At 51.9% G+C, this 26,022-nt stretch overlaps 1 protein-coding gene across 15 annotated transcripts in view; it reads right to left on the bottom strand.

Annotated features, from left to right (window-relative positions):
- Positions 1 to 26,022, bottom strand: part of MYT1L (myelin transcription factor 1 like) — a 427,147-nt gene that overhangs the window by 270,479 nt on the left and 130,646 nt on the right. For 14 of the 15 annotated variants that reach the window (XR_008418137.1, XM_053891207.1, XM_019435814.2 and 11 more), the window contains exon 3: positions 16,492 to 16,627. The gene's annotated coding sequence lies outside the window, so the exon portion shown is untranslated. The remainder of the gene's footprint in view (positions 1 to 16,491; positions 16,628 to 26,022) is intronic. The other variant, XM_053891205.1, reaches the window with a different exon arrangement.

Below are 26,022 nucleotides of genomic sequence, written 5' to 3'. Positions count from 1 at the left end.
CGATCCCATCGGTGACAGGGATGCTTTGAAAGACATCAAGCAAGGGAGGCACGGATGCATTCTTATTTTATTTGGATTATCGTGAAGGCTGTGGGAGGAGGGCCTGAGGGACACAGGGTTGAACCAGGGAACACAGGTCAGGGAGCCTTGGAGAGGCCGCGGGGAGGGGTGACAGGATCCTACCCGGGTGTAGGGCACTGCTGGGCGGCGGGGGGTGGGGAAGACTAAGTGGCAAGTGGCACCGACCTTAGAAGGCCACGCGACGTGAGGATGAGGAGGGACAGGCCCCCGATTCCAGCTTGTCTGGCTCACAGCAAACAGAAGGAGGAGCCTGGCAGAAGGCCGTGGCCATGTTCAGGCTTTGCATTTGGGGCATCCGGGCGGCACCAGGTCAACATGCTCTTAGATCTACAGTGTGGAGCTTGGTCGGAATGGCAGAGCCGGGGGCGCAGACTCAAGGGTCCCCAGCATGCAGGGGCGCCACGGACCGGGGTGGAAGAGACAACAGGGCCGGCGCAGAGCGGGGCCGCAGCGGGCTGGGACGGGGACGCCAGGACACGGGAAGCCAACAGAAGAGGGGCCTGGGGGTGCAGTGGAAAGGAAGAGGATTCTCCGTGAAAAGGGACCAGGAGCATCGGGTACAGTCTGGAGGCTCATCAGGGTGAAGTCACAAAATGTCTGTTGGTTGGGAACCAGAGCTCAGCTTGTGGGGTCGGCGAGCTCGGGTGGGTTCTGAGAGGACGGTGAGCCCGTCGGGAAGGCTGATGCGTGGTGAGCACAGGCAGACCACGGGTGGACGGAAAGCCAGCTGCACCGCCTAAGAACTGCTCCTGGGGCCCTGAGCACGCGAGGACGCCCAACACCCCCAAGGGCATCCCCCAACATGTGAGAGCACACGACACCCCTAAGGGCAGCCCCCCAACACACGAGGACACAGGACGCCTACCCCCGGGGCTGGTATGTTGAAAACGGGTGGTAGGTGCTGGGGGTGCTGGTGAGAGAAGACAGAGGGTCTGGGGCCACTGTGAGGGCGGGACGTGAGTGGAAGGGTCTGGAACATTCTTTGTGTGAGCTACTTTTGTGAGGAGCTTAGTGGAGGCACCAGAGACTGATAAACACCCCAATTTGAGGACTGCATTCTGCCTTTCAGGGACATGCTTGTGCCGGTGGGGGAGGTGATGACGCTTAATTAGACTGGAGAAAGACGAAACCCTTCTAACCGGTAGGTGTCTTAGCCTTGGGGTTGGGAACCCGTTCACCGCCGGTTGGGTGAGCCACGCTGCCTACATAACGCTCAGATTAATTGATTCATTAACTCAATAACTAGGAAAATTAAAAGAAGCCCACGTTGCCGCCTTAAACTCGTAAGGTATTGATTGATTGATCACCTAAAGAATAAAGTGAACACTACAGGTGCTTTCGTAACTCTTAGGACAACTTTCTCCAAAAAGTATTGGGTTGGATTTTTAGAATTGGTAAATTAAAAACAATCCTTTGTGTTGCAATCGCCAAATATCTAAAGTGTCTGAGAAAGGGCACTTTTGTCCTGGTGCTTTGTGTCACTGTTGGATGTCAAACAGTCTTAAGGTAACATGAATGGGACTTCTGGCCACAGGAGTGAAGTCTGTGACCTTCCAGACCCTTAGACATGACCCAAATGTCCTTCTGAAAGCCTATTGTTTAAGATAGGCAATGAGAGACAGGAACGTTTTCCCATCTGTGAATTCCTACTGCGTGCTGATGGCCCACTGCATCGGACATCACGGCAGGAAGGCAGTCGGGGCCACTCATTCTCAGCCCACCCCTACCTTATAATCACGTCAAACTCGCCCGAACCAGTCTGCCCTGGAGTCAGGATTTGCACCTGGTCTGTGCGACTCGGAAGCCTCGACCTTTCCACGGCGACACATTGCCTTCGATTTCTAAACCTGGTTTCCTACCACTCAGGCACACTGACCACCACAGAGCCTTCTGCTGGTGACTTCACACATTTTGTGCCTGGTGCTCCCGAGCGCGGCTGTGACCCGTTATGGAACAGTCTTGAGCCACCCGTGTCCTCTCTCAGTGGCCCGCACTGCTCGCTCTTTCAATTCTAATATCAGCTTTTTACAACCTCATTTTCTGTAAATATCGTGTCTCACTTCCGCCAATGAGTATTGGTTCCAGGCATCTGGCATTTCAAACCCTGTTCCATTACTTACCATCTGTGTGACCCCTTCTCGCTAAGCCTGACTCCTCTCCTGTGTTAAAGGAGATGATACTAATTCTAGACCCTAAAAGTGATCCAGTGAGAATATCCAACAAATCACATAGTGGGTGTCTGGTGCAGAAAGGATGGATAAGTCAATTTTAAAAGATTATGATTGTCTCAAATGCGTTGCTCTTTTGTGCAAAGTAGATTTCTAAGCTGCATAATAAAACCTGATAATGCGATAAACAAATTTGTAATAAGCAGGCTGGCAAACTCTCCCAGGGGGATATTTCTGAATTTTAGCTCGTGGACTCCGGACCTCCTGTGTTCCCAGCTCTAGTCTGAAGGCAGATCGTGGGGGCTGGGGCTGTCCTGAGGACCTGGCAGTCGGGGAGAAATGAGTCATCAGTGGTAAAGTGGATACAGCCACACCTACATCCTGAAGGACCAGAGGGCGCAAAGCACCGATTCACCAGACAGAACCACGGTTCCCTGAAAATGCCACCTCGCCATCCTCTGTGACACCCTGCTCAAGACAGCATTCCCCTCTGGAAATTAGGCCAAAAAAGGAGTCGTCTGCTCTCAAAAGGATATAGAAGCACATGTAAATAACCGAGAATTACATGTCTTTATGTAGAATATTTTCAGTGAAACTCACCCTATTCAATTCTCACGAGCAAGTCTGAAATAAAGGTCTCATTTAAAAATTAAACGTAGATTAGAAGTTTATTGCACTCAATTCATTGGAGTCATTCGAGTGTCTCCATCCTTCCCAAAGGAGGGTAACATTGCTGTTCTCCTTTCTCTGTGTCCTTCAGTTAACCAGGTGGGGAGGGGGCTGAGGAGGTACATCCCACCCAGCTGTGGACTGTGACTGCAGGGTGCTCTGGGGCGGGGGTGGGGGGCGGCGTGGGGGGCTGACATCACACAAGGAACCCCCCAGCATGACCCCAGGGGCTGACATCACACGAGGAACCCCCATCATGGGCCCCCAGGGCTGACGTCACAGGAGGAACCCCTCAGGGACCCCCATGGCTGACATCACATGAGGAACCCCATAAGGACTCTGCCCCCCCCGCCCCAGACCCTGCGGAGACACAGGCAGCAAGACCGTCTCCAGAGATGAGGAAAATCAAGGCAGCTCTAGCTGGACCTTGCCGAGGTTTCTAACAAAAACAAAACAGCTTTTCTCTTTTGCCTTTTGTCTCTATCAGTTTGGGAGGAAACCCCGGGTGTCCCTGGGCCCCCGTGGGCCGCTGGATGGCGTCCTGCTGGGACACTGGTGCCGTGACGGGGATCGGAGACATTCTTACCGACTAGATAATGAAGCAGATCAGTGCTCTGCCTAAAGTCGTAGGAACAATTGTTACTTTTCTTCTTAGGCTGCGTCTCAGCTTTTAGAACCAGGTGCTGAAAGTGTGTAGTGAAAACACTACATAGTTCACTCGAGCGTGCAAAGGCTTTAAGAAGGAAAAGTGGCCGAGGCAGATAGAAGACATCGTCGGTCCCCCTGACTTTGCTTCCTTGACAGGAACATATCAGGTGGCTCATAATTGTACCAGGTAATCAGGCAAACTTAATGTGCCCTTGGACTAGACCGCCGTCCAGCAGCCATCAGACGGCATCATCTTATTACTGTGACGTTCCCGTCACTTTCAGGGAAGCGGCAGGGGCGAGAGGCAGGCGCAGCTGGGGCTGGCTCGCTGGCTGCCGTTCCGGTCGCACGGCCGCTGTCACAAAGACCACGATTTTTTCGTCACCTGTTTCATTCGCCAGGTCAGAGGCCCACGAGAGGGTCAGGCCATGCACACGTCGCGCAAACGAGAGGAGATGAGGGGGAAACGTGCATCCTCTCCCTTCCCGTGACTCTGTCTGCTCTTCTTACGGGCTGTGCAGGCTTTGTTGTCACTGGATTTTAAGAGGACACATCAGCTGGTGCTGAACTACGTCTTCCTGCTGAGGTTGTTGCCACACTGGCCGGTCCTGGGGACTTTGTAGGCAGCCGTCGGGGCCTCCGCTGTGGAAGGACGGGGTTTTACGCCGACGTTCTAACTGCAGCTGACCGGGAGGCAGCAGACTGGAGGCGACTGGAGCTCTGAACAGGCCCCACCCCCAGGATACTCACTCCACTTCTGGGACCCTGGCCCCTTCCCCTCTGCTCTCCGCAGTGATGCCCTCATGCAGGCTGGGTGGGCCGGAAGCTCTGGCCGCCGCGTCGAGGTCGTCACGGCCCCCGGGGTGCGCTCGTCCTCGGCCACATCCGCCCGGCAAGGCGGAGTGGAGAGCGGCCAGGGGGCTTGGCGTGTTGCCGGTGAGATGAGACTTGCACACGCCTTGGCCCTTGCCAGTCAGATTCCGAAAGGAAAACAGAAGGAACGCTTCTTATTCCCTGTGTTGTTTCCTGGAAAAGAATCTGTAAGGGAAGGTTTGGTAGATTCCCAAGGACGTGTGACACGGCATGCCTGGCACGCGGGCGCCTCCCCAGCGATGCGCGTGCTCCGGGCTGTCACCCCTGGGCCGCTCCTCCCCGGACCCGCGGGGCCCGTCGCCCGTGTGCACCGCGTTTCCCCCTCGTCCTCGCGCCTGGCGGCTGAGAGCGGGGCCGTGGGCGGAGTCCAGCTGCAGTTTCTGTAACACACACGGCTCCTTACTCAGCAAGGGCCCTGCCCCCTCCTCCCCGCCCCCCTGCCACACGCACAGCACACACGGGCACACAAGCACATGTGTGCACACACGTGTCCACACGCGGGTACGTGCGGACACAAACACACGTGCGCCCACATACGCGTTCGGAACCGTGTGTCGAGGCACTGACGTCAGCAGGGGGGGCAGGCGGAGCGTGGCAGTGACCCACTGACAGGCCACAGGACAGGCGGAACCAGGGCCACTCCGTCCACGGGAGCGCCGGGGGCAGAGGGCTTTGGCGTGGAAGGACTCCCGGCAGAACCAGCCATTTGCACACTCACCAAGAGGGTGTCCGGTCCTTTCCCACTGCCCTGGGACCACCGTCAGCCGACAGAATCAGCCTTTGTAGTGAGAGAAGCCTACGCTGCCGTCTGAGAGAACTCCCTTTGCCACGGAAGGAGGAGGTGGCCCACGCCTGTCTCACGCCACCAAGGACAGGTGACTTTCCCGAGCAGCCGGCACAGGGGCTGTGGGATCATGGAGGGCTCCTGCCCCAAAGTCGGGCGCAGCCACGATGCATGTCCAGGTTAGCGCTCGGGGAAATGGGAGGGCGGTCCCCACGCTGACGGGTGGGCCTGCTCGTCAGCCCGGGCCGGACATACAGGTGGTCTGTGTGGAGTCCCGTGCGGGTCGCTGCCTCTGCGGGTGCTCCACGGTCCCCGGTGGCGGTGCCTCCTGGCCCTGCCCTCGAGGGCGCCTGTGCCGACCGGCCCGCGTGTATGCTGTAGGCGCAAGTTCTCGAGTTCTTGCAGGGGCTCAGCGTGCCTCAGGAGATGGGAAGAAGCAAGCCACGGAAGGCTTGGACGCTCCCTTCGGTCACTGCACAGCAGGTGTGGCCGGGGATCGGGCCTGGCTGCGCATTACAGCCCCAGCGATCTCGGCCCAGGTAACCGATCAGATGGACTGATACCTGAACCGCCTGCACCCTCCGTGTGGCCGATAACGTGCCCGCAGCACAGCACACGCACATCTCAATCTCGGAAGATGCTAGTTCTCATTCTTATCATCGTCACTGTTGGTGTGTACGTAAGAAAGGCTCTAAGCTTTGCACACAGCAGCAAAACCTCGTGAGATACCAGATTTTTGCTGTACTAAATGTCTTCTCACTTCCTAGAACTTACAGTCGTCGAAAGAGATGGCTGTTGTCATGGGGAAAGGGGATAAGGAGAAGGAAGGATTTATGTCACTTTTGTATACAAGAGGAGCCAAATACTTGATGAAGGAACATTTTCTTAATGGAAGCATTCCGGCCGACAACGAAGGAGACACGACAGAATGCCACGTCGTCAACCTAACAAAACGGTGGATGGAGGCAGCGAGGGCCAATGAGCCTCATTTTCAACCGTCAGGTGACAGGGTTGACGGGTGACTTTCTAACGGAGGGTCAGGCTGCTAACCTGGAAACACGGTACTCACAGACCAACAGTGTGTGGACGGAGCCAATCCGACGTATTCTATGTGCTTCCTTCTCATTGTGACGAAATAAGGAGCTACTCACAGAAAAGATCTGAGCCTGATTAGGTCTCTAGTCTAACCAGCAGCTTGCAGGAGACACAGGGGTCCGAGGAGCATATTAAAGGGCTGGGATGAAGCCAGCAGAGTCCAGGCTGTGGGACCCTCTACAGGACAAGCGACCCAGCTTCAGGACCAACAGGCTCCGGGGGCAGAGGCGTAGGGAAGGGGCGTTCAGTTCTCACATCAACAAGATGCCCGCAGACTTCATTTGGATTCTAATTCGAACAAACTATAAAAACAGATTTGTGAGAGGATCTGGGGACTTCGGGTTCTCCCTGGATATTCAACGATGACAAAGACTCACGGAAAGGTTGAGTAGGTGGTTGCATTTTCACAAAAAGAGGCTTCAGATCCTAGAAATCCGGACTGAAGCGATTCTAGACGCTTCAGTTACACCCTAACGCAGTTTTGTGGCGAGTGGCCGTGTCTGCAGGGGCGAGAGGTGAGGGTGTGCGGCAGAAATGGGCCTGGGCGTCCGCGGAGCACCGCGTCGTGCCCTCAGGCCCGCAGCCGCTGTGCACGTATTAAGTCTTTCCTCACAAGAAAGTAAAATGCAGAAAGAAAAAGCAGTAAAAACTCTTCTATTTTTGAGAGAGAGAGAGAGGGGATCTTAAGCAGGCTCCATGCTTAGGGCGGAGCCCGATGTGGGGCTCGATCCCACCACCCTACGGTCATGACCTGAGTTGAAATCAAGAGTCGGACGCTCAACGAACCGAGCCACCCAGGCGCCCCTAAAAAGTCCTTTACAAAAGACAAGGAGGAGTAATGACATTTGCCAGGTCGCGGGTGGCGACAGGAAGAGTGTGTGTGCACATACGGGCCTCTGGCAATGAAGCGGGCCCGGGTGGGGACTCACCCACTCCGTGAACCGGCTCTGGCATTTAGGGCAGCGGCTTCTCATTACCGTCCACGAGACCGTGTGGGGTGCTGGTTAGAAATGGTGTATTCAGGCCTTCTTCCTAGAAATTCTCGTGGGAAGGTCTTGAGTGGCGATCACACGTCTGCGTCAGAAACGTCGCCCTGGCTGGTTCTCCTGGAGCTGCTCTTGGAAAACTGGACCAGGGCTGGGCGCCGCTCACCACGCTCGGGCGGTTCACTCTCAGGACGGACTCACAGACACCAGTTCCAAGTTCACAGACTGACTTTTGAGGGGAGAATGCATCGGAAGGCGTCTGAGGGACAAATGACACCGGGACCCGAAGACTTGGGTCAGCAGGCGCCTCGTCCCTCCCTGGCGGGCAGACGGGTGGGGACACTAGACAGTGTGAGCGGCACTGTGGGGACGGAGCCCGGGCGAGGGTCGCTGGGGGGGGGGGGGGCTGGGCAGTCTGTGTCGGTGGATGGGCCTCGCAGCGGTGGCCTCGCTGACCCGTCCTGGGTCCACCAGCGAGGGGGTCTCCACTGCCGGCTTTCCTCCAGGCAGGATCGGGACCCCGCCTTTGCTTTCCAGCTCCGGGGGAGAGCCCGGCCCCGCCCCTGCTGCACGACCCTCAACGGCCCACGGCTTTCTGGAAGGCCACAAATCCGACGTGTCAGAGCCACAGAAGGAAGGGGCCACCCGACCCGCCTCGGGCTGCGGGACGAGCCAGGGATCCACCGTGTCCCAGGATCCACTCCTGCTTGGGGTCTACTTCTTCAATAGCCTGGTCTCTCCTGACGACTTCGGGAGATTTACCGCCACCGGGATAGCCCGCCGCTCTCAGGCGGCTCCCTGCACGTTTCCACTCCGACAGGTGCGTGGGGCTCTTTGGGTTGCCCCCTTCACACGTTCTTGGGGCGCGGGGACCTCACCAGCACCTTGCTTGTGCTGAGAGGGCGACCATTGTCACACCTGCCCAAGGTACACGCGCTCGTGTTCTCCGTGAGGGCAGGGCATTCGCTGCAAGTTTCTGACAAAGCATTTGAAGGATTTATAACCGAGATAGAATTTGCATCATCTGCTTGTGGTGGTGAGACGCCAAAAACTAAACAAGGCAAACAGACGAATGACTGTGACATCGCACGCTGTCCTCTCCTCTGCCCGCACCTGCCGAGGGATCACTGCCGGTGCGCGATGGGCGAGAAAACCGGGAACAGAGTCCAGAGTGTGCGTGTGGAAGAGGCGGGACGTTTCTCGGTCCTGGAATCTACACGGGCGCTGTCCACGCGGCGAACAGAGTCTGTGCCCTCCCGGCGGCAACACGCGGCTTTTATAACTTAAAGATGCGCCCAAATGTTTTATGTAAATGCGATCTTCTGATGGATACTGGACAGAGGACAGTGAGCACAATCTAGCCCTTCGCGGCGAAGTCGGCTAATTAGGTGATTATTTTGCTTTATTATAAGGATCAGAAATGCTTTTGAGCACTTGAGGCCGTGCAGATAGGCAGGTTCTGTCCGTCTGTTTCTCCCCAGAATCATGTCCGTATTTTTCTCTTTTATCGTTCTCCCTTCCTCTTCCTCTTTCCTCCCTCCTCCCTTCCTTCCTTCTTTCCCTCCCTCCCTCCCTCCTTCCTTCCCTTCCTCCCTCTTTCCTTCCTTCCTCCCTCCTCCTCCCTTTCTCCCTCCTTTCCTTCCTCCCTCCCTCCTTCCTTCCCTTCCTCCCTCTTTCCTTCCTCCCTCCCTCCTCCTCCTTTTCTCCCTCCCTTCCTTCCTCCCTCCCTCCCTTCCTTCTCTCTTTCCTTCCTTCCTCCCTTCCTCCCTCCCTCCCTTCCTTCCCTTCCTTCCTCCCTTCCTTCCTTCCTCCCTTCCTTCCTTCCTTCCTTCCTTCCTTCCTCCTTCCTCCCTTCTTCCCTTCCTTCCTTCTCTCATTCCTTCCTTCTTTCCTTCCTTCCTCCCTTCCTTCCTCCCTTCCTCCCTCCCTCCCTTCCTCCATCCCTCCCTTCCTTCCCTCCCTTCCTTCCTTCCTTCCTTCCTTCCTTCCTTCCTTCCTTCCTTCCTCCCTTCTTCCCTTCCTTCCTTCTCTCATTCCTTCCTTCTTTCCTTCCTTCCTCCCTTCCTTCCTCCCTTCCTCCCTCCCTCCCTTCCTCCATCCCTCCCTTCCTTCCCTCCCTTCCTTCCTTCCTTCCTTCCTTCCTTCCTTCCTCCCTTCTTCCCTTCCTTCCTTCTCTCATTCCTTCCTTCTTTCCTTCCTTCCTCCCTTCCTCCCTCCCTCCCTGCCTCCCTCCCTCCCTCCCTCCTTCCTTCCTTCCTTCCTCCCTCCCTCCCTCCCTGCACTTCAGCTACTTTAGATCTTTTAAAGAAACTCCTGAGGTACCACTTTCCAGCACCATCAGTGTTCGTCTCTTCTAGTCGAACTGTGCTGACTTGATGCCCGCTGCCCGGGTGAAGGAGGCTTGGACGGCGCGGAATGAAGAGTGTGGACATCACAGCGTCTCCCTCCGTGGCTCCCCCGTTGGCCTGTGTGGGTCCACGCTCCCCAAGCTCCCCAGCACCCGACTCCCGGGTAGCTGAGGGCCCACGATGTGTGTGTTTTCTGCTCTGTCTGGAGTCCTGCAGTGGAGACCCGCTTGCGGTCCCTTCTGCCTTCCGTGTGAGAATGAGTGAAGAGAAGCCCGGTGGCCGTGAAAGTCTGACATTTTGCTTAGGATTCCAGAGCACGTGACGAGAGAGAGAAGGTATCGCCAGATGACACACGGACTTTTCAGGAGCGCGTGCGCACTGTGTCTCGAAAGGAGGGAGCCCTGTATCCTGGGCTCCCCTGTCTGCAAATCACCTTGGGAGCATCTTGGTACAATAAGGTTTCCTTTAATTAACCGAGCGAGTGCAGCGTGAGGGGTGAGCACCCTCCCTCAGAGTTCACGGGCGGCCCTGCAGGTGCGAGGAATAAACGTTCACCTCGTGCCCTCGTGGACCACACTAGACACACTGCCAAGGGGGTGCGTGAACCACACACACAGACACACCCCACACGTGCTCTGCCCCTCACGTGTGCACACGCACACAGATACACATGCACACGTTTCTCTGAACCATTTGAAAGTAGGCTGCCGGCATCGTGGCCACTCACACCTAGACCCTCAACACGTGTCCCTCAGGGAAAAACATCCACGTTCTCCTCCGTAACCTAAGTGTAACGTTAACAAGGAAGGGAGTTAAGACCGTTCCAGCCGTATCATAAAACGCACAGTTCCTTTCACGTCTCCCTCAGTTATCCATAAAGGTTCTTTGTAGATCTTTTAGTGTCTAAAACGTAGCTGAGGCATCAAATCACTTTCCCTTCATTATCCAAAGAACGTCTTCTCCGATAGATGCTACTTTTTCCATTTGTTCTCATCCATGGTTATTTCCTGAATGTTACTTTAGGGGATATTTTCCTTTAACAATTTTGAAACTTTAGATTATAATTTCTACTACCGAGTAAGTGAATAAGTAATGATCTAGATTTTTTTGTAAGACAAATTTTAACGGAGAAGATTTTAGGGGAGGAGCGTGGGAGAGCAGATGAGTCAGGGCACAGGGACCGCCAACCAGGGGGCCGGAGGGGGCCTGCCCTCCGTCCTGTTTCCTGCCTCGGGTCCCCGCCGTCCCCTCCGTCCATCCCTTCCCTTCCCGTGTCTCCTTCCTTCACTCGCATGGTGCAAACATAAATGCAAAAGGAAGAAACAAATGAAGTAAAAACAAAAGAGAAAACTCCACCCTCAGACCCGCCTGTTTACGTACAGTAAAGACTCACGTGAACATTCCTATTCTCTCGTCTACCCTCCTAGAACTTTTATGCAAATACCAGCAAATGTTTCTATGTGTGTTCATATTTCTGCTTCTTTTCTGCTCCTTGCTTTTTATTTGTACGTCCGTTTGTAGAGGGCCTTCCTTCCTCTCTACCCGGCTGCACGGGAAGCAAAGACCCTCTGATCTGAGTGGGGGAGCACACAGCACGGATGTAAATCAGACTGTTTGCGCCTTAATCTTTAGGACAAAGCCTGTGTCGGCTCCTTATGAGCAGTGACGGCAGTAAGTGTGGTTTGCGGAGCTCGGGCTGCGAGCCGGCCCCGGGCGTCACAGGCGGTGCTGGATGCCGTCATCGGCAGCCCCGGCCGTGGCAAGCCGTCCACCTGTGTCACAGGGGACGACACTGTGCCTCTGGCATCTGAGTGGACGCCCCGTCCCGTGCTCTGCAGTCACGCCTCCAGGGGTCAGTCACCACCTCCTTGGTTTGCCCCCACACCCCGTGGCCCTCACAGACACCTGCCCCTTCGTCCCAACCAGCCCTGCCCTGGCTGAGACCCTCAACGACCCCGGACGCCCGACGGTCCCCTTCCAGCCTCACTCTTAACCCACCCTTCACGCACCTTCGTCAAGGGAAGGCCAGACACGTCTCCCCTTAAACTCACCCGCAGTCCCCACGGTCCACAGCGCGTAACCTGAACTCACAGAGTCCAAAGCCTCTCCCCCTTCGCCTCCCTCACCCAGACCACTGGGTCTGAGGCTGGTGCCAAGCGTAGAATACCCCGTCTCCCAGAAAAGTGGGTCGGCAGCCTCCCCCGACAGCCCGGGGGAGTATGGCCCCGGGCGTTAATTCTCCAGGACCCTGTTCTCCAGGACACTTCGAGTCACCCGCTTTGGGGCTGGATTTTCGGCATTATGAGCCACCATTTTATACACGCCATTCTTCCAGACCTTTCACGGTGTGTGGTTAGGTTTTTTTTACCTTTTGGTGTATGTGCACCCCTGTCCACTGAAGGGTTAAACGTGTACAACTTGGTGGCAGAGTTCTAGAATCCATGTTTCGCATCGGTAATGTCTGGCGTGTTGTAGCTGACTCAAAAATGTGTTGCACAAACACACAAAATCACACATTGATGGGAATGAATGATATTTATAATAATTGATTTGACAATTCATTTTATTAAGGAAATAGGCATCTATTTCCTGGAAATGTCAGTTGAGTCTCCTCGCTTCACCTGTGCCTGTGACAAACAGAGGACCGGAAGCCCGAGAAAGCAGAAGGCCACAGCCTAGCGGGACAGCGTCTGCGGACTTATGACCAGGCCCTTCGCGGGACGGTGTGGGCCAGGCAAAGCAAGGGGAGCCCGCGCCGGCTAAGGCTGCACACAAGCAGGGGGTTTGCCGGAAAAGGTCAAGGATGTGCAGTATTTCCTTTAGAGTAGGGCTCCGTGCACATGGCTGGAAAGTCCGTGAAGAATGACTCAAGGGGAAAAGTCAACTCTCCTGCCACCTTTGTGTCCCAGCTAAAAAAAAAAAAAAAGCGTGTGTGTGTGTGTACCTGTGTGTACATGTGTATGTGTGTGTGTACTTCATACTTTTGTTACATAAACGTCGGGACACAACGCAGAGTCTGTACCCACTTATCACACGCACTGACATGCACGAGGGGCTGTTCCACACCCGCTCTGTCTGTATCACAAACACATAATAACGCGTCTTCACACAGCACGAGAACCCGCTCGTTCGCAGACAAGACCAGCGTCGAGCCCGATGCACGGCCAGCGTGTGCGAAGAGCTGGGGTATGAACGAGACACGTCCCTGCGTCAGGACACCCGCGCGCTCAGAATAACAAGCTGACGCCAAAGAACTCTGGGTACAAGACGCCAGGGCGGAGAGGGAAGCCCCTGCCGCGTTTCTGGATTTTTCCTGGCCTTGCTGCCTGCCAACAGCTCTCCCTCTACCAGAGCTCCTTCCAAGAAGTCAGGGAGCCTGGGTCTAGCTGAGCCCTTGCTAATGCTCACCCCCAGGCCCCACAACCGGGGGTCCAGTTGGTGGTGCTGCTCCTCAGGGTGTCACAATCTGGAAAGGAATCAGGGTACATCTGTCTGAAATGTAAAGGCAGCCCACTGCCCACTTCAAAAGAAGTACAGATACTTTACATACTAAAACACCTTCTGTTTCAAGGACGGAATGCAGTGATTTATATCTCATTTAATCCTTGTGATGGTCCTGCTAAGAAGAAACTACGCATTATGCCCCTTTTACTGGTGGGGAAACGGAGGCTCAGATTCCCAGAGTTAAGTACGTCCTCCAAAGTTACAGAGATAGTGTGCTAGGCTTAGGATTTGTTTCCTGCTCTGGTTGCCTCCAACTTTTTACCCAAATTTCTGCCCAACACTGATGACGTGTGAGACCAGCAGACCTCTCTTTGCTTAACTACTTAGGGTGAATCTGCTAGAACATGTCTGTGACTGGTGTTTCTGCCGTTTTCTACCACACATTGTCTCCTGTTCTGATCTATTCTGAAACAATTTATGAATTGTCAAAGTGCTGCTTTAAAGATACCTGCATTCTGGCAAATCGTTTCAGTGGGAAAAAATCAATTAATGTTCTGCATTTTACTTAAATGATTTATACTACTAATTCATATCCCAAATAAGGTAGGTTTGAGACACTCATAAAACAGCCCTTTAAAAACATAATCTATGGCGTCATTAAAGTCTTTCTTGAGATTAATCCCTTCATCAAGTTTCTGATGTCAAATCTATGGCAATTTAAAATAATTCTCTTTTGTATTCGGTATTTTATTCTGTGTTCTCTGTATTTTTGGTTTGGAGTTATGGTGTATTTCAGAAGACAGACTGGATGGACACATTTTACCAAATTGTGCGGTTTGCTCTGCCCTGTAGCCCAGCACCTACACTGTGGTGAGGGTTGTATGTAATGGAAATTTGTATAGAATAAAAGCATCGCCGGGTCCCCGACGGATTCTCTCTCCTCTGGCGTTGGGGTTTGACACATAACTCCCTGCGTGTCTAAGTTGGACACCTGTGATTTTACATCCCGTCCAATTTTCAGGAGGACGTAAAGGTATTTCTGGGTGGTCGGGTTGATGTCGGCCTGAAGATACTAGAAACGTTTTCTCTCCTCCAAATCTTTCAGGCGTCGTGTTCTGCCCTGACTTCTCCAGACAGAGCTGCCTGCTGTCCTTGGCCTTCTGGCAGCTTCTGTCCCAGCTCGACCCTGACTACTTGGCTCGCACGGCGGCAACGCGCTCGTCTGTGGAACAACGTGCTGGCGGAGCCTGATTTTTGACACTGTTGTGTGAGTTTGCGAGTAACGAAATTTGAAGAGAGAGTAAGAGTCATGTTCTGTTTTCCAAAAATGATTACTTAGGACATCTCAATTCACGTATTTACTACGGATCGGCAAACTACCGTCTGAGGGCCAAATTCCCTTGCTGCTGATTTTGTGAATGAAGTTTTACAGGGACACGGCCACGCCCATGTGTTCACGGATGGCCTGTGGCGACTCTCCCACAACAATGCTTGTGCTGTACTTGCTCTGGGGACCGTGTGGCCCTCAAAGCCTGGGATGTTTGCTGTCAGGACCTCTGCAGAAAAAATTTGTGCGCCCCCGTCTATGCAATACGATGGTTTCTACGTTTTCACGTTATAGATGATCATGTGAAGATTTATGCTTTGTTTCTGGAAGCTACTGGCGTTGTGCTTCCATTTTGGAATGCTGCACCGTTTATTTCAATCTACCGCTGTATTTCATCACCCAGGGACTCAAGTACTTATGACACACACACAGCAAATACACACTGATGATCCCCTCAAGGCCAGACATTAATCTTTAAAGGACAAGAGAGCGGAGAAGAAACATCCAGGAGCCGCAGAGGGTAAATGCGAGCGTCGCTTTTGCTGTGCACAACTCTTTCACGACGGCTTCATGCGTGTTATCGCCAAAGCTCTGCAGGCAGGAGATGTTGACATTTAGAGAAGACTGAATGAGATTACGTACGTGAAACGCTCCGCTGTGAATCGCGGGAGTGTGGGTGCACTCCTGCTGTTATCACTTCTACCCGATTGGCCTGGAGGCCCCTGGGGACTGTCGGCGGCCACACTCACCTTGCCCCCCAGACCACCAACCCCAGGGCCTGCTGGAACCCCGGAGTCTCCCCATCTGCTCTGAACAAGTCCGACCGCCCACCTGGAAAGCGTGCACCTCTCTCTCAGTGCCCCACGGCCTTCTTCGACTGAGAAGCCCATTCAAAGCCAAGAGCATTGAATGTCAAGATGGACTTCGCTCTGAAAACCAGCCGGCCCCTTTTTGTGTCACTTCGCAAACTCGTGGGGAGGTGGGCGTCGGAACGCTTTATAGGACGCAAATTCGTGGAGAGGTTTGCCGTAGAGGACATGCGTTGATGATCGTCACGTAAGTGTGAACACTTAACTCCGAGCCAGAGACGCCAATTCAGCGAATCCGCATTTAAAGATTAGACCCACACAAAACATTGCATGAAACATTCTTCAACTTATGAGTAAAACTCGGCGGGATTGGACAAAACAGGGTTATGGATACGAAACACCTACGCTTCAGAGCCCGTAACTGACTTTGAAGTCAGCAGGACTTTAACGTTCAGTGTGAGTAGGTTTTTTAAAAGTCTGGGGAAGTGACGATTAAACAACCAGTGGGTGCGGTGGGCTCTTCAGGGAGAGCGAACAGGGGGCAGCCGACAAGACGGAACAACCGAGACCCGCGAAGGCGGCAGCACCCGCTGGGCGGCACACGGACGCATCACCGCAGCGCATGAACCTTAAAAGGCCCGAGTTTCCCCCGTAGAGCGTCCCAAGAGACTACCTCCCCCCCAGAAGCTTCGTGCTCTCCTCCAGCAAAGTCACATGCGCAACACAGACTGGCGAGTGTGGGTACTGAGAAAGTAACACCGGAGCTTTTGACGTCAGCTCCAGGCACACGTTATGGTCATGCCGGCCCCCGGCTTGCACGAGATTCCCGAGGAGAACCTGCTGCCCCGGGCAGCACCCCCTTCCCGCGGGCCAGCCCCCACCCCCAGCTCTCCACACCGCAACTGAGGAACTTTGCAAACCAGTGCTGCAGCGGCTGCGGAATTTCTGGCAACATTCGAAGTGAAGCGTTTCCCTTTGAGGGTCCCAGTCCCACTTCCTCCCCGCCAGCAATCCCCAGGACCCTCCCAGCACCCAGAAGGACGCACAGCCCGTGCCACCCTATACAGTTCTAGTGGCAAGAACAACAAATGCATCATCTAATTTAACTGCAGACGGCTCTTTTCAGCACGAATGGTCTGCTTGGGGGTGATGCACAACGGGACTTCTAACAGCGCCCCCAGCCCCCCGAGGCCAGGAAGCACCAGCCAGCCGGGAAGAGTAGTGTTTCGGGGCGGCGATCGGAGAGGACGCTCACGCACCTGCCCCAGAGCTGCCGCGGCGGGTACCTGCACTGTCGCCCGGGGTGCTCCTTGGATCCGGTCGGCTCCCCCGGAAGGTCAGAGCTCCAGATGTCCTGCCCAGGTGACTTCACCAGGTCTCCTTCGGGTTCATTTTCTAAAGGACAGAACAACACAAGGGCATCACTGACAGGAGAGAGGAGGGGCCGACGGCCGCCTCTCCTTCATGCCGCCCCCCTCACCGCCGAGCACCCCACTTTGAGTATGGAGCTGCTCGCGAGGAGACACCGGTCCATCGTGCCAGCGGCACTGATTGCAAAGGCCGTGCCGGCCGAGCAGAAAATGCTTCTACACGTCTAGTTAGGCCACTTTGAAATCCAAGGTTTTTAACAGTTTTAAATACAACTCTAGGTTTGAAGGTAAAAGTAAGTGCACTTAATATTTAGATTGACCAGTTACCAGCCAATTTGTAAGATTACTGCCTTTTTAACACTTTGGTGCAATTAAGAAACAATTTAATAGGCGAGAACTATTTTGGATGTGTAACTATTTCTTGGAAATAATGGGACTCATTCGTAATGAAACATAGTCTGTTGATGACGAGGACTCTTTCAGATGTCACCTTGATTTTATTTTAGGGGAAGAACCACAAAAGAGATCGTCTGCATTCATGCAAAATTTGAATTTGTGAACTCTCCATCCGGGTTTTCTGCAATATTGTCTCAGGATTGGGAACTCTCGACCATTCTAATTGGCAAAGAAAATACCCAGATCATTTCAAGCATACTGTAAAGAGAGAATTTATTTTGTTGAAAAGAAGACGGACAGAATATCAGAAAGTGGAGAGGGCGAGGTGTCTCAGATTTAAAGCTATTGTTTCTGGTGCAAACCTCTAAATTCCGAGAAGCTCATTAAATCGAGTCTGTGGCAATAACAGAGAAGTGTTAATGGGCATCAGCGAAGTGTGTCAGGCAAATGAGGAGACCCCGAGGGTTCCACACTGCTCACCATCAGCTATTTTCTGCAGCATTACCGTAAACCCTCAAAAACATCCTGTATTTCACTTCCTGTGTGTTACCTCACAATAAAGGAAATATTCAGGGTGCTTGGTGAGTGGGATTTAAAACAAGCTCACACACAATTTCCTATGAAATTCACAGGCAGCCTATAAAATGCAACCATAACAAATGCTATTATTTTCCCTAATAAGAATTGACCAAAACAAACACATAAAGAACAGAATAATTTGGAAATATGCACCTGGAGCTAGAAGGATGTGAAAATTACCCGGGAAAGTCAAGTTTGAAAGATAAAATGAGAGTTAGTATATTTTTCTACGTATCGAAGTCTAGAATCATTAGTTTGAAGTTACTGTGGAACATTTTTAAATGTATTAACCTTTTAGTACACGTTATGATTTGTGGTTTTATTTAGAGCCGTCTATAGCCGTCTATACTGGAGAATCTTTGAGGGGAGTCGTGTGTTTTGTGGTCTTTTCCTGACTGCCCGCACTCAAAACACAGCCAGATACACGTGCACACACACTCACATGCCCACGTAATATACATGCAGGAGATTCTTGTCAACATAGGCTGTTGCTTTTTTTAAAATTTTTTTTAAATGCTTATTTATTTTTGAGAGACAGAAAGACAGAGCGCAAGCAGGGGAGGGGCAGAGAGAGAGAGGGAGACACAGAATCTAAAGCAGGCACCAGGCTCCGAGCCATCAGCACAGAGCCCGATGCGGGGCTCGAACTCACAAGCTGTGAGATCGTGACCTGAGTGGAAGTCGGAAGCTCAACTGACTGAGCCCCCGAGGTGCCCCCAAACTGTTCTTTTATTTACAGTATGATCTGTAAACCTAACTTTTATGTGACCGAGGCAAGTGTCCCCTGAACCTCCGCATACCAGACACAGCCCCTTCTGACCATCTAGATTCAGACGGGAGCCTCCATCCGGGACGTAAGCAGTGTCTTCTGCACTCTGACCTCTACTGCACAGCACTCAGAGCCCTCACCCTTGCAGGACAAGGTGTGAGCCCACACGCGGTGCTCTGCGTCAGGACACCGGGGGCTGCTGAAGACAGATGTGTGCTTAGAGGATATTTACTGCGATTCAGCCTCTGCTATTGTGACTTTCTGAAACCCATGCCTGCCCTTCCCAGCAGATCCTCGTAGGGTGGTTACGCAGAAGCTTGATATGATTGGTGTTGAAATCCTATCACAGTTGTTTAAAATTACAATAATTGGGGCGCCTGGGTGGCTCAGTTGGTCAAGCATCGGGCTGTGGCTCAGGTCACAATCTCATGGTTTGTGGTTTCAAGCCCTGCATCGGGCTCCGTGTCATGCACAGAGCCCGCTTTGGATCCTGTCTCCCTCTCTCTCTGCCCCTCCCCTGCTCACGTGCTCCCTCTTTCTCACTCTCAAAAATAAATAAAACATTTATAAAAACTATATAATGATTATTTTCATGGAATACTAGTGAATATATAGACTGTCATGTTTATGCATTATTTCTAGGTAGGCAAGAGCCCTCCTAGCTAATACTGGTGTGAACGTTTTGGGTTCACTGAACTCTGAAGTTCAGGTTCCTCTCAGACAATGGTAGGGCGGGGCTAAGAATGTCTTTGCTTTATCCCCCGAATACCAAACACCTGGCTTCCCCCGCCTTGCTACGCCACTGGATGTGAACTTCTGGCCGGTGAACCGTTTGCATAAGAAGCGTGCCATTCCCGTTTTGTGCACACGCTACCCTTGTTTATAGAATGGGTTAGGGTTAGGGTTAGTCTACACCTTGGAGTGTCCATTAAGTGGCACCAGGAATCGCCCTACAAGTGCCCTTCTGCCCCGAAGTACTTCTCGGCAGGAGGCCCTGACCTGAACAGGTCTGCCCTTGTGCCCCTCCCCTCCTTGCAATTGCCTCTCCCTGCTCTGTGCACCTGCCCCTCCCCCCACTGCACCTGTCCCTCCCCCCCTTGTGTAACTGTCCCCTCCTCCTGCACCCACCCCTCCCCCTCTCTGTGTACCCGCCCCTCCCCCCTGCACCTGTCCCTCCCCCAAGACTTCCCCAGCAGCGTGCCAGCCCATTGGGTTTGGATGTCCTGTCCCTGCATCAGTGCGTTCCTGAGGTTTCTTAATGTCAAAGAGACCTTCTGATTAACTCAGTTGTGTCTAAATGACACATGCAGGTGTCTCTTTGGCAATCTGAGTCACTGTTACAGGATTATGTACCAGCGGAAATGTCTCTTGCCTTTTCTTCTCCCTAAAATTTCTACGTGAGATTGGTTAAAAAATGAGGGACATGTTTTGACAGACCTCCTCCTCAGACTTACAACACTGCACAATAGGAACCAGACAATTCCTCAGAAGGCAGTTAGGAGTAAATCCTTCTCAGTGAACACACACAGAGGCTCGGGTGAGTCTCCAGGGATGAATCCAAGGGCCCATGGCCTGGTTTTGTTTGCTCGCCCGGACCCACGCTCAACACTCTCTGAAGGAAAGCCTCCCCTTAAAAGGTCTTCTGTGTACTCATAAGATCACGGCACGGCTGTGGCCCCGGTGGGGTCGGCGCTGTCCCCACGTACCCTCTCCGTGGCCTCGAGGCCGCTGATCTTCCACTTGGTCCTCTGCCTCCTCCACACCTGCTAGGGCATCAGAACCCACTACTGGGTCGAGATGAATCAATTGTTTGTATGCGGTGGGTTCTCCATCAGTCTTTCCTGCTTGAATAGAGGAATTATGTTCCCCTTTGTGCCAAATTAAAGATATTTTAGTAAATCCACTCCCTTACTGGTGTTCTTTGTTTTAGAATACGCTCAGCTTCTAGCTCGCCATAAAATTTAGACCATGTCCACTTGTGGTTTCTCAGAGAAAAGAAAAGATCATTTTCGGGAGATACAGGTGGTAAGGAAGACAAGGAAAGAAGAGAAGGTTTATGAGAAAATAAGCAAGCGAGTGAGGATCCATCACGATGAAATGATAGGAAAGCAGGAGAACGTATGCAGAGTTTGAAATCATCTTCTTTCTGTTTTTAATACCTATCACCTCTTCGTCACGTGTTCTCAATCTAAAACGTCACAGATTTGCTCCAAGCCTCTGTTACGTTGAATGTTGCGATGTATTTCCGAGGATTTAGAAGGCCTGAGTCTATGGTTTGTACAAACTTAGTACCTCTGTTGATCCCTCATGCAGCATGGCCCTCAGAACAGGACTTCAACCTCTTCCTCCCCGCAAGGGGCCGCTGATTCCAGCACGTTAACAAACAACAGAACAGAGCATTTGTTTGTAATTTGGAGCTTTTGTGGATAAAAATATCAGGGGTGCCTGGGTGGCTCAGTCAGGTGAGTGTCCAATTCTTGGTTTTGGCTCAAGTCATGACCTCACAGTTTGTGAGTTCAAGTCTCATGCTGTCAACACAGAGCCCGCTTGGGATTCTCTCCCTTCCTCTCTCTCTCTCTCTCTCTCTCTGCCTCTCCCCTGATTGTGCGCCCTCTCTCTTTCTCTCTCTCAAATGAATAAACTTACAAAAACTAAACAAAATGACAACAAAATCGATCTATCACATGCACGGTCTGCCTCTAGCTATCTTCTGATTATGGGTATTCCCAAGCTTAGACCCGTGTCTGAAGCCATTGATTCTCAAGACTAACACTGGGAAGGAAACTCGTTTCCTACTGTGGGCTTTTAGCGAGGGCCAGCAGGACCCCCGAGGACGACGATATGGTTTTAGTGGGTTTACTTTTCTGCGGTGTGGTGATAGGGAGTGAGCAGGACTCAGGCTTCCGTGGCGGTGACAGGAACACCTTGCCCTCCGGAATTGGTCCGTGTGTGTAATAATCTAACACGCACGTGCCCCAGCCTGACAATTACTGCTCCCCGTAGCCGCCAAATATGTTTTAGTCACATGTGTGCGCAGATGCACGTATGACTGTTCGGTGCAGAATTGCGTATAACCAAAAACAAAACTGTCAGTGGTGGGTTGGTTCGATTGTATAAACAACCAATCGGATTGGCCAGTATGGTTGATGGCACAGGGTCACTGTAGGTCAGTGTTAACAGCATGGTGCAGAGTAACAGGTACTGTTAACCTCACGTGTGCACATCAGTAACCTGATACCATACTCCATGTTTACATACACACACACGTCAATGGGCAGAACAATTTGGAGCAGTTACAACAGACCCACGGCTAGCAGGGACCGTTTTTGGAAAAAAGGGTGGGATTTTGAGGACTAAGGAGGATTTTCACTTTTTATCTTAAATCCTAATGTTTAATGTTCATCTTAATTGTTTGACGTTTTATTGGAAAACGCACTCATGTAACATTTATGCAACCGAAAAACCCCCCAAAATATTATTTTTCTTATATCTGTTAGTATTTTTGAAAGTTGTGTATCGATTGCCATAAAAAATGATTAGTAAATTCAGGTTAAAAAACTGTACTTCCAAGATCACATAATAATTACGAGCAACTTGAACTCCCCCCAAACCAAACCATTCACTGCTTCCCACTGTATTTATAACTGGTTCTGGGATCTGCTGACTGTTTACACACCAATAAACAATGCTACAAGGAAATCACATTTAGGTCCAATTAGATCATTCAAGCTCATTAGAAAAATTCTTCCAAATTAAGCAAAATGTTATAGAAAAGCAATTAAATATGGAGGCAATTAAAACAAAGGCCAATCAGTGCCACATCAGGGAGGAGAGGGCTGCTTCTGACACCCAGCGCCACCCCCCAGAGCCCGTCCGCCAGCGGCCACTTCCCGGATCCCCTCCTCCGGCGTCCCTCCCCTGGCAGCCATCCTCTGGCAGTCATCCCCCTGCAGCCATTCCCTGGCGGCCACCCCCACCCCCCAGCGGTGCTCTCTACCTGGTCAGGTCAGCCCAGCTTGTGGCCACTGGTGCAGAATGAAAATCTGTTGGGGCACCGCCCCAACAACAAACATATCAAGCTAGAATGGCTTTTGGAGTCAGTGGACACGAGAACTGAAAGTAACCTTAAGGATCCTGTAGCCAAGTCAAAACCCTCTATTTCTAGACTTGGGTGTGACATCTGGAAAAGCTGAAGGATTTGCCCAGGTTTCTGGAAAGTAAGAGCTGGTCCAGGTAAAGGCCCCAGGTGGACGGTTCCCAGTTCCCTTCCCCAACTATGTGAGAGTTGTTCTAGAGGGATCTAAGACTTAATTTCCATTCCTTTTTTAATGATCCCAAGCTTGAGGGGTCAGAGGGTATAGATGAATAACTTAAAAAAAAACTTTTTAAAAAATTTTTATTTATTTTTGAGAGAGAGACAGAGTGTGAGTGGGGGAGGAGCAGAGAGAGAGGGAGACACAGAATCTGAAACAGGCTCCAAGTTCTGAGCTGTCAGCACAGAGCCCGATGCGGGGCTCAAACCCACGAACCACGAGATCATGACCTGAGCTGAAGTCAGACGCTTACTGACTGAGCCACCCGGGCACCCCTAGATGAATAACTTTTAATGCAAAGTATGAGTGGAGACCAGCCTCAGCCACAGAGCGGTATCTTGGGTCTGGAGTTCACAACCTGCAGCCATTACTTTGTCTAGGAGCCACCGTATGTGAGTTTGGGATATCGGGAATGAACCCTCAAGGGCACACCTCTGGCAGGCAGCTGTAGGATTTGGCCCCAGAAGTGGTAACCTCCATCCACTAAGGCTTTCAGGCTTATTTTCTTTGACTTCGGTGAAACAAGTGATTCTCACTGAAACCAAAGCCTTTCAAGAGGCAATGCCCGACAAACCTCAACATCACCTGCCATCCTTCTCTCCAGGGAACCCCCTTGCCCCCCCATGCCAATTACCCTCAGCTGAGTTCACCACCCCACCTGCCTCCCTAATCCTGCTCCTCCTTCCACCTGGGGCAAGAATCTTCAAACTCTATCTCCTGTGATGCCATATCACTGCTCAGCAGTAAACCAACTCAACAATAATGATGGTTACTATTGTCATCGTAACGTCCTCCACGCGTGTCACAATATATAGTTAGGTGTTTCACACGCAAACTTGTAAACTGTGCCCACTGCGAGTGAGGACTCTGAAGTTAGAGGCATTGCCCCCGGTGGTTAGAGGTGGGGCTGCAAATGCAAACCTTCCCCTTGGCCTGTGAGGCCGGTTATGACTGTCTCTTGAGCCTAAGTCTCACTACTGCCCGTGGGACCTTTTGTCTAAGACCTTTTCTCTGTGTCCCTTGAATTCAGAGGCTACTTTCTCCCTTCTGCTCACACCATCATCCCCTCTATTTAAATATCAAAGACTTTCCAACGCTCTTATCAAATCCCACCATTTAGCTGTTCAGAGCCTTCCCAGGTCACTCCAGCCCTCGGTGGGCCACATACTCTGAATCGCCACAGGGCCACCCTTCAGCCAATTGCCATAGGTCACAGACCAGGAGCATCCGTGGTACACACCTGTCACCTGACATCACCCTCATGCTCCTTGAGCTTTGCTGCTGCTGTTACTGTCGTAAAATGTGGTGAGTGTCTTGAGGGCAGGGATTGTATTCTCTTTGCCTTTATATCACCAGAGGCCGAGAGGGGATTCCTTAAAGGAATGAACGTTAATAACACGTTTACTCAGGATGTCTACAGAAGATATTTACTCTTCCGTGGATCCCTCATGGTGTCCAGCACTGGACCCGGCACATGTTGGAGACTCCTCAATAGTTACTGATCAACTGGAAAAATTAAGACATTTGACCCAGTCTGTTTGGGCTGCTACAATAAAACACCATTTTCTGGGTGCCCTATGGACAAGAGAACCTTGTTTCTCATTCTGGAGGCTGGAAGTCGGAGATCAGGACATGGGCAGGATCGGGTGAGAGCCCTCGTCCGGGTCGCAGACTTCTTGCCGTGTCCTCACACGGGAGGTAGGCGGAGGGGGCTCTCTGGAGTCACAAGGGCACTAGCCCAATTCATGGCCTCACTCTCAGGACCGCGTGATCACCTCCAAAGGGCCACCTCCAAATGTCACCACCCAGGCAATTAGATTTTGACTTATGAACTTTAGGGGGACACGGACGTTCAGACCATAGCACCACCCTTCAGAAGATGGACAGGTTGTTCAGGAAAGACAAGGCTCCATCCAGACCTGTTTGAAGCAGTCATCTGCCTTCTGAATACAGGTGGCCAGGAGGTAACATGACGAACAGGTATGGCACGCTCAGGTGAATAGTCCTCACTCCCGTTGTTTCTGAGACACGGCGATGCCATGCAGTGAATCATGCCGTTAATTGCTCAGTGAACTCCACCAAATTTGCAGGGGACCCTTGGGTAGAAAGTCAGCAGCAAGCCCCCTCTTGGAATACCTATAATTACTGTCTGTCAAGGTTGTGATTGTAGATTGTGACTTAAATATGTTATTAGTTCAACTTAAACCAAGCCATCCTGTTCCAACCAGAAAATTCTCACACTAAGGGGCGTGGGCACATTCAGCGACCTTCCTTTGTGACAGACTGCTGAGTAGAAATGCTTTGTCTTCCCAAGATGAAATGCCAAGGATGGGGTAGGATTCATGGCTCTCTGAAGCTCACAGGCGATCACTGACAAGGAGCTCACAGGAAGGTGTGAGCTGAGAAGTGGGATTCCTCTGTGCACGTATATCCTCCAACCAGCTGCTCCCCAAGTGGGGGAAAAGACCTTCCCAAGAAGTAAACTATTGACCCCACACCAAAAGCATCTACACAGCGAAGGAAACCAGCAACAAAATGAACAGGCAGCCTATTGAATGGGAGAAGGTATTTGCAAAGGACTTATCTGTAAGGGGTTAAAATCCAAAACATATAAAGAACTTCTGCAACTCAACCCCAAAAAACAAATAATTCAATTAAAAATGGGCAGAGGACCTCAATGTGAATTTTCCGAAGAGGACGCACAGATGGCCCAGTACACACAAGCAAAGACCCCCCACGGCGCTCATCATCAGGGAAATACGATCAATCAAATGGATCTCAAACACGTTGAGATACCACCTCACACCCGTCAGAATGGCTAAAATTAACACAGGAAACAACAAGTGTTGGTGAGGATGTGGAGAAAGGACTCTTGTGCACTGTTGGTGGGAATGCAAACTGGTGCAGCCCCTCTGGAGAACAGTGTGGAGGTTCCCCAAAAAGTTAAAACCAGAACTGCCCTTTGGTCCAGTGATCACCCCCAAAAATACAAAAATACTGATTTCAAGAGGTACATGCACCCCTCTGTTTATAGCAGCGTCAGTTACAGTCGCCAAAATGTGGAAACAGCCCAAGTGTCCATCGCCTCAGGAATGGAGAAAGAAGGTGCGGCACATTCAATGGAACGTTACTCAGCCGTATAAAGAAGGTCTCGCCATTTGCAGCAACGTGGATGGACCTAGAGGGTTTGATGCTGAGTGAAATAAGTTAAAGACAAATACCACACGATTTCGCTCATATGTGGAATTTAAGAAACAAAACAAAGAAAAAAGACACAAACACACAACAGCCACGAAAGACAAACGCTTGAACGCAAGGAATGAACTGGTGGTTGCTGGAGGGAAAGTGGGTGGGGGATGGGTG

This window comes from Panthera pardus, unplaced genomic scaffold (assembly GCF_024362965.1).
Source record: "Panthera pardus isolate Hobbes unplaced genomic scaffold, ASM2436296v1 HiC_scaffold_26, whole genome shotgun sequence".
NCBI lineage: Eukaryota > Metazoa > Chordata > Mammalia > Carnivora > Felidae > Panthera > Panthera pardus.
Note: the sequence above shows the minus strand (reverse complement) of the source record. Positions and strands in the feature narration are given on the sequence as shown.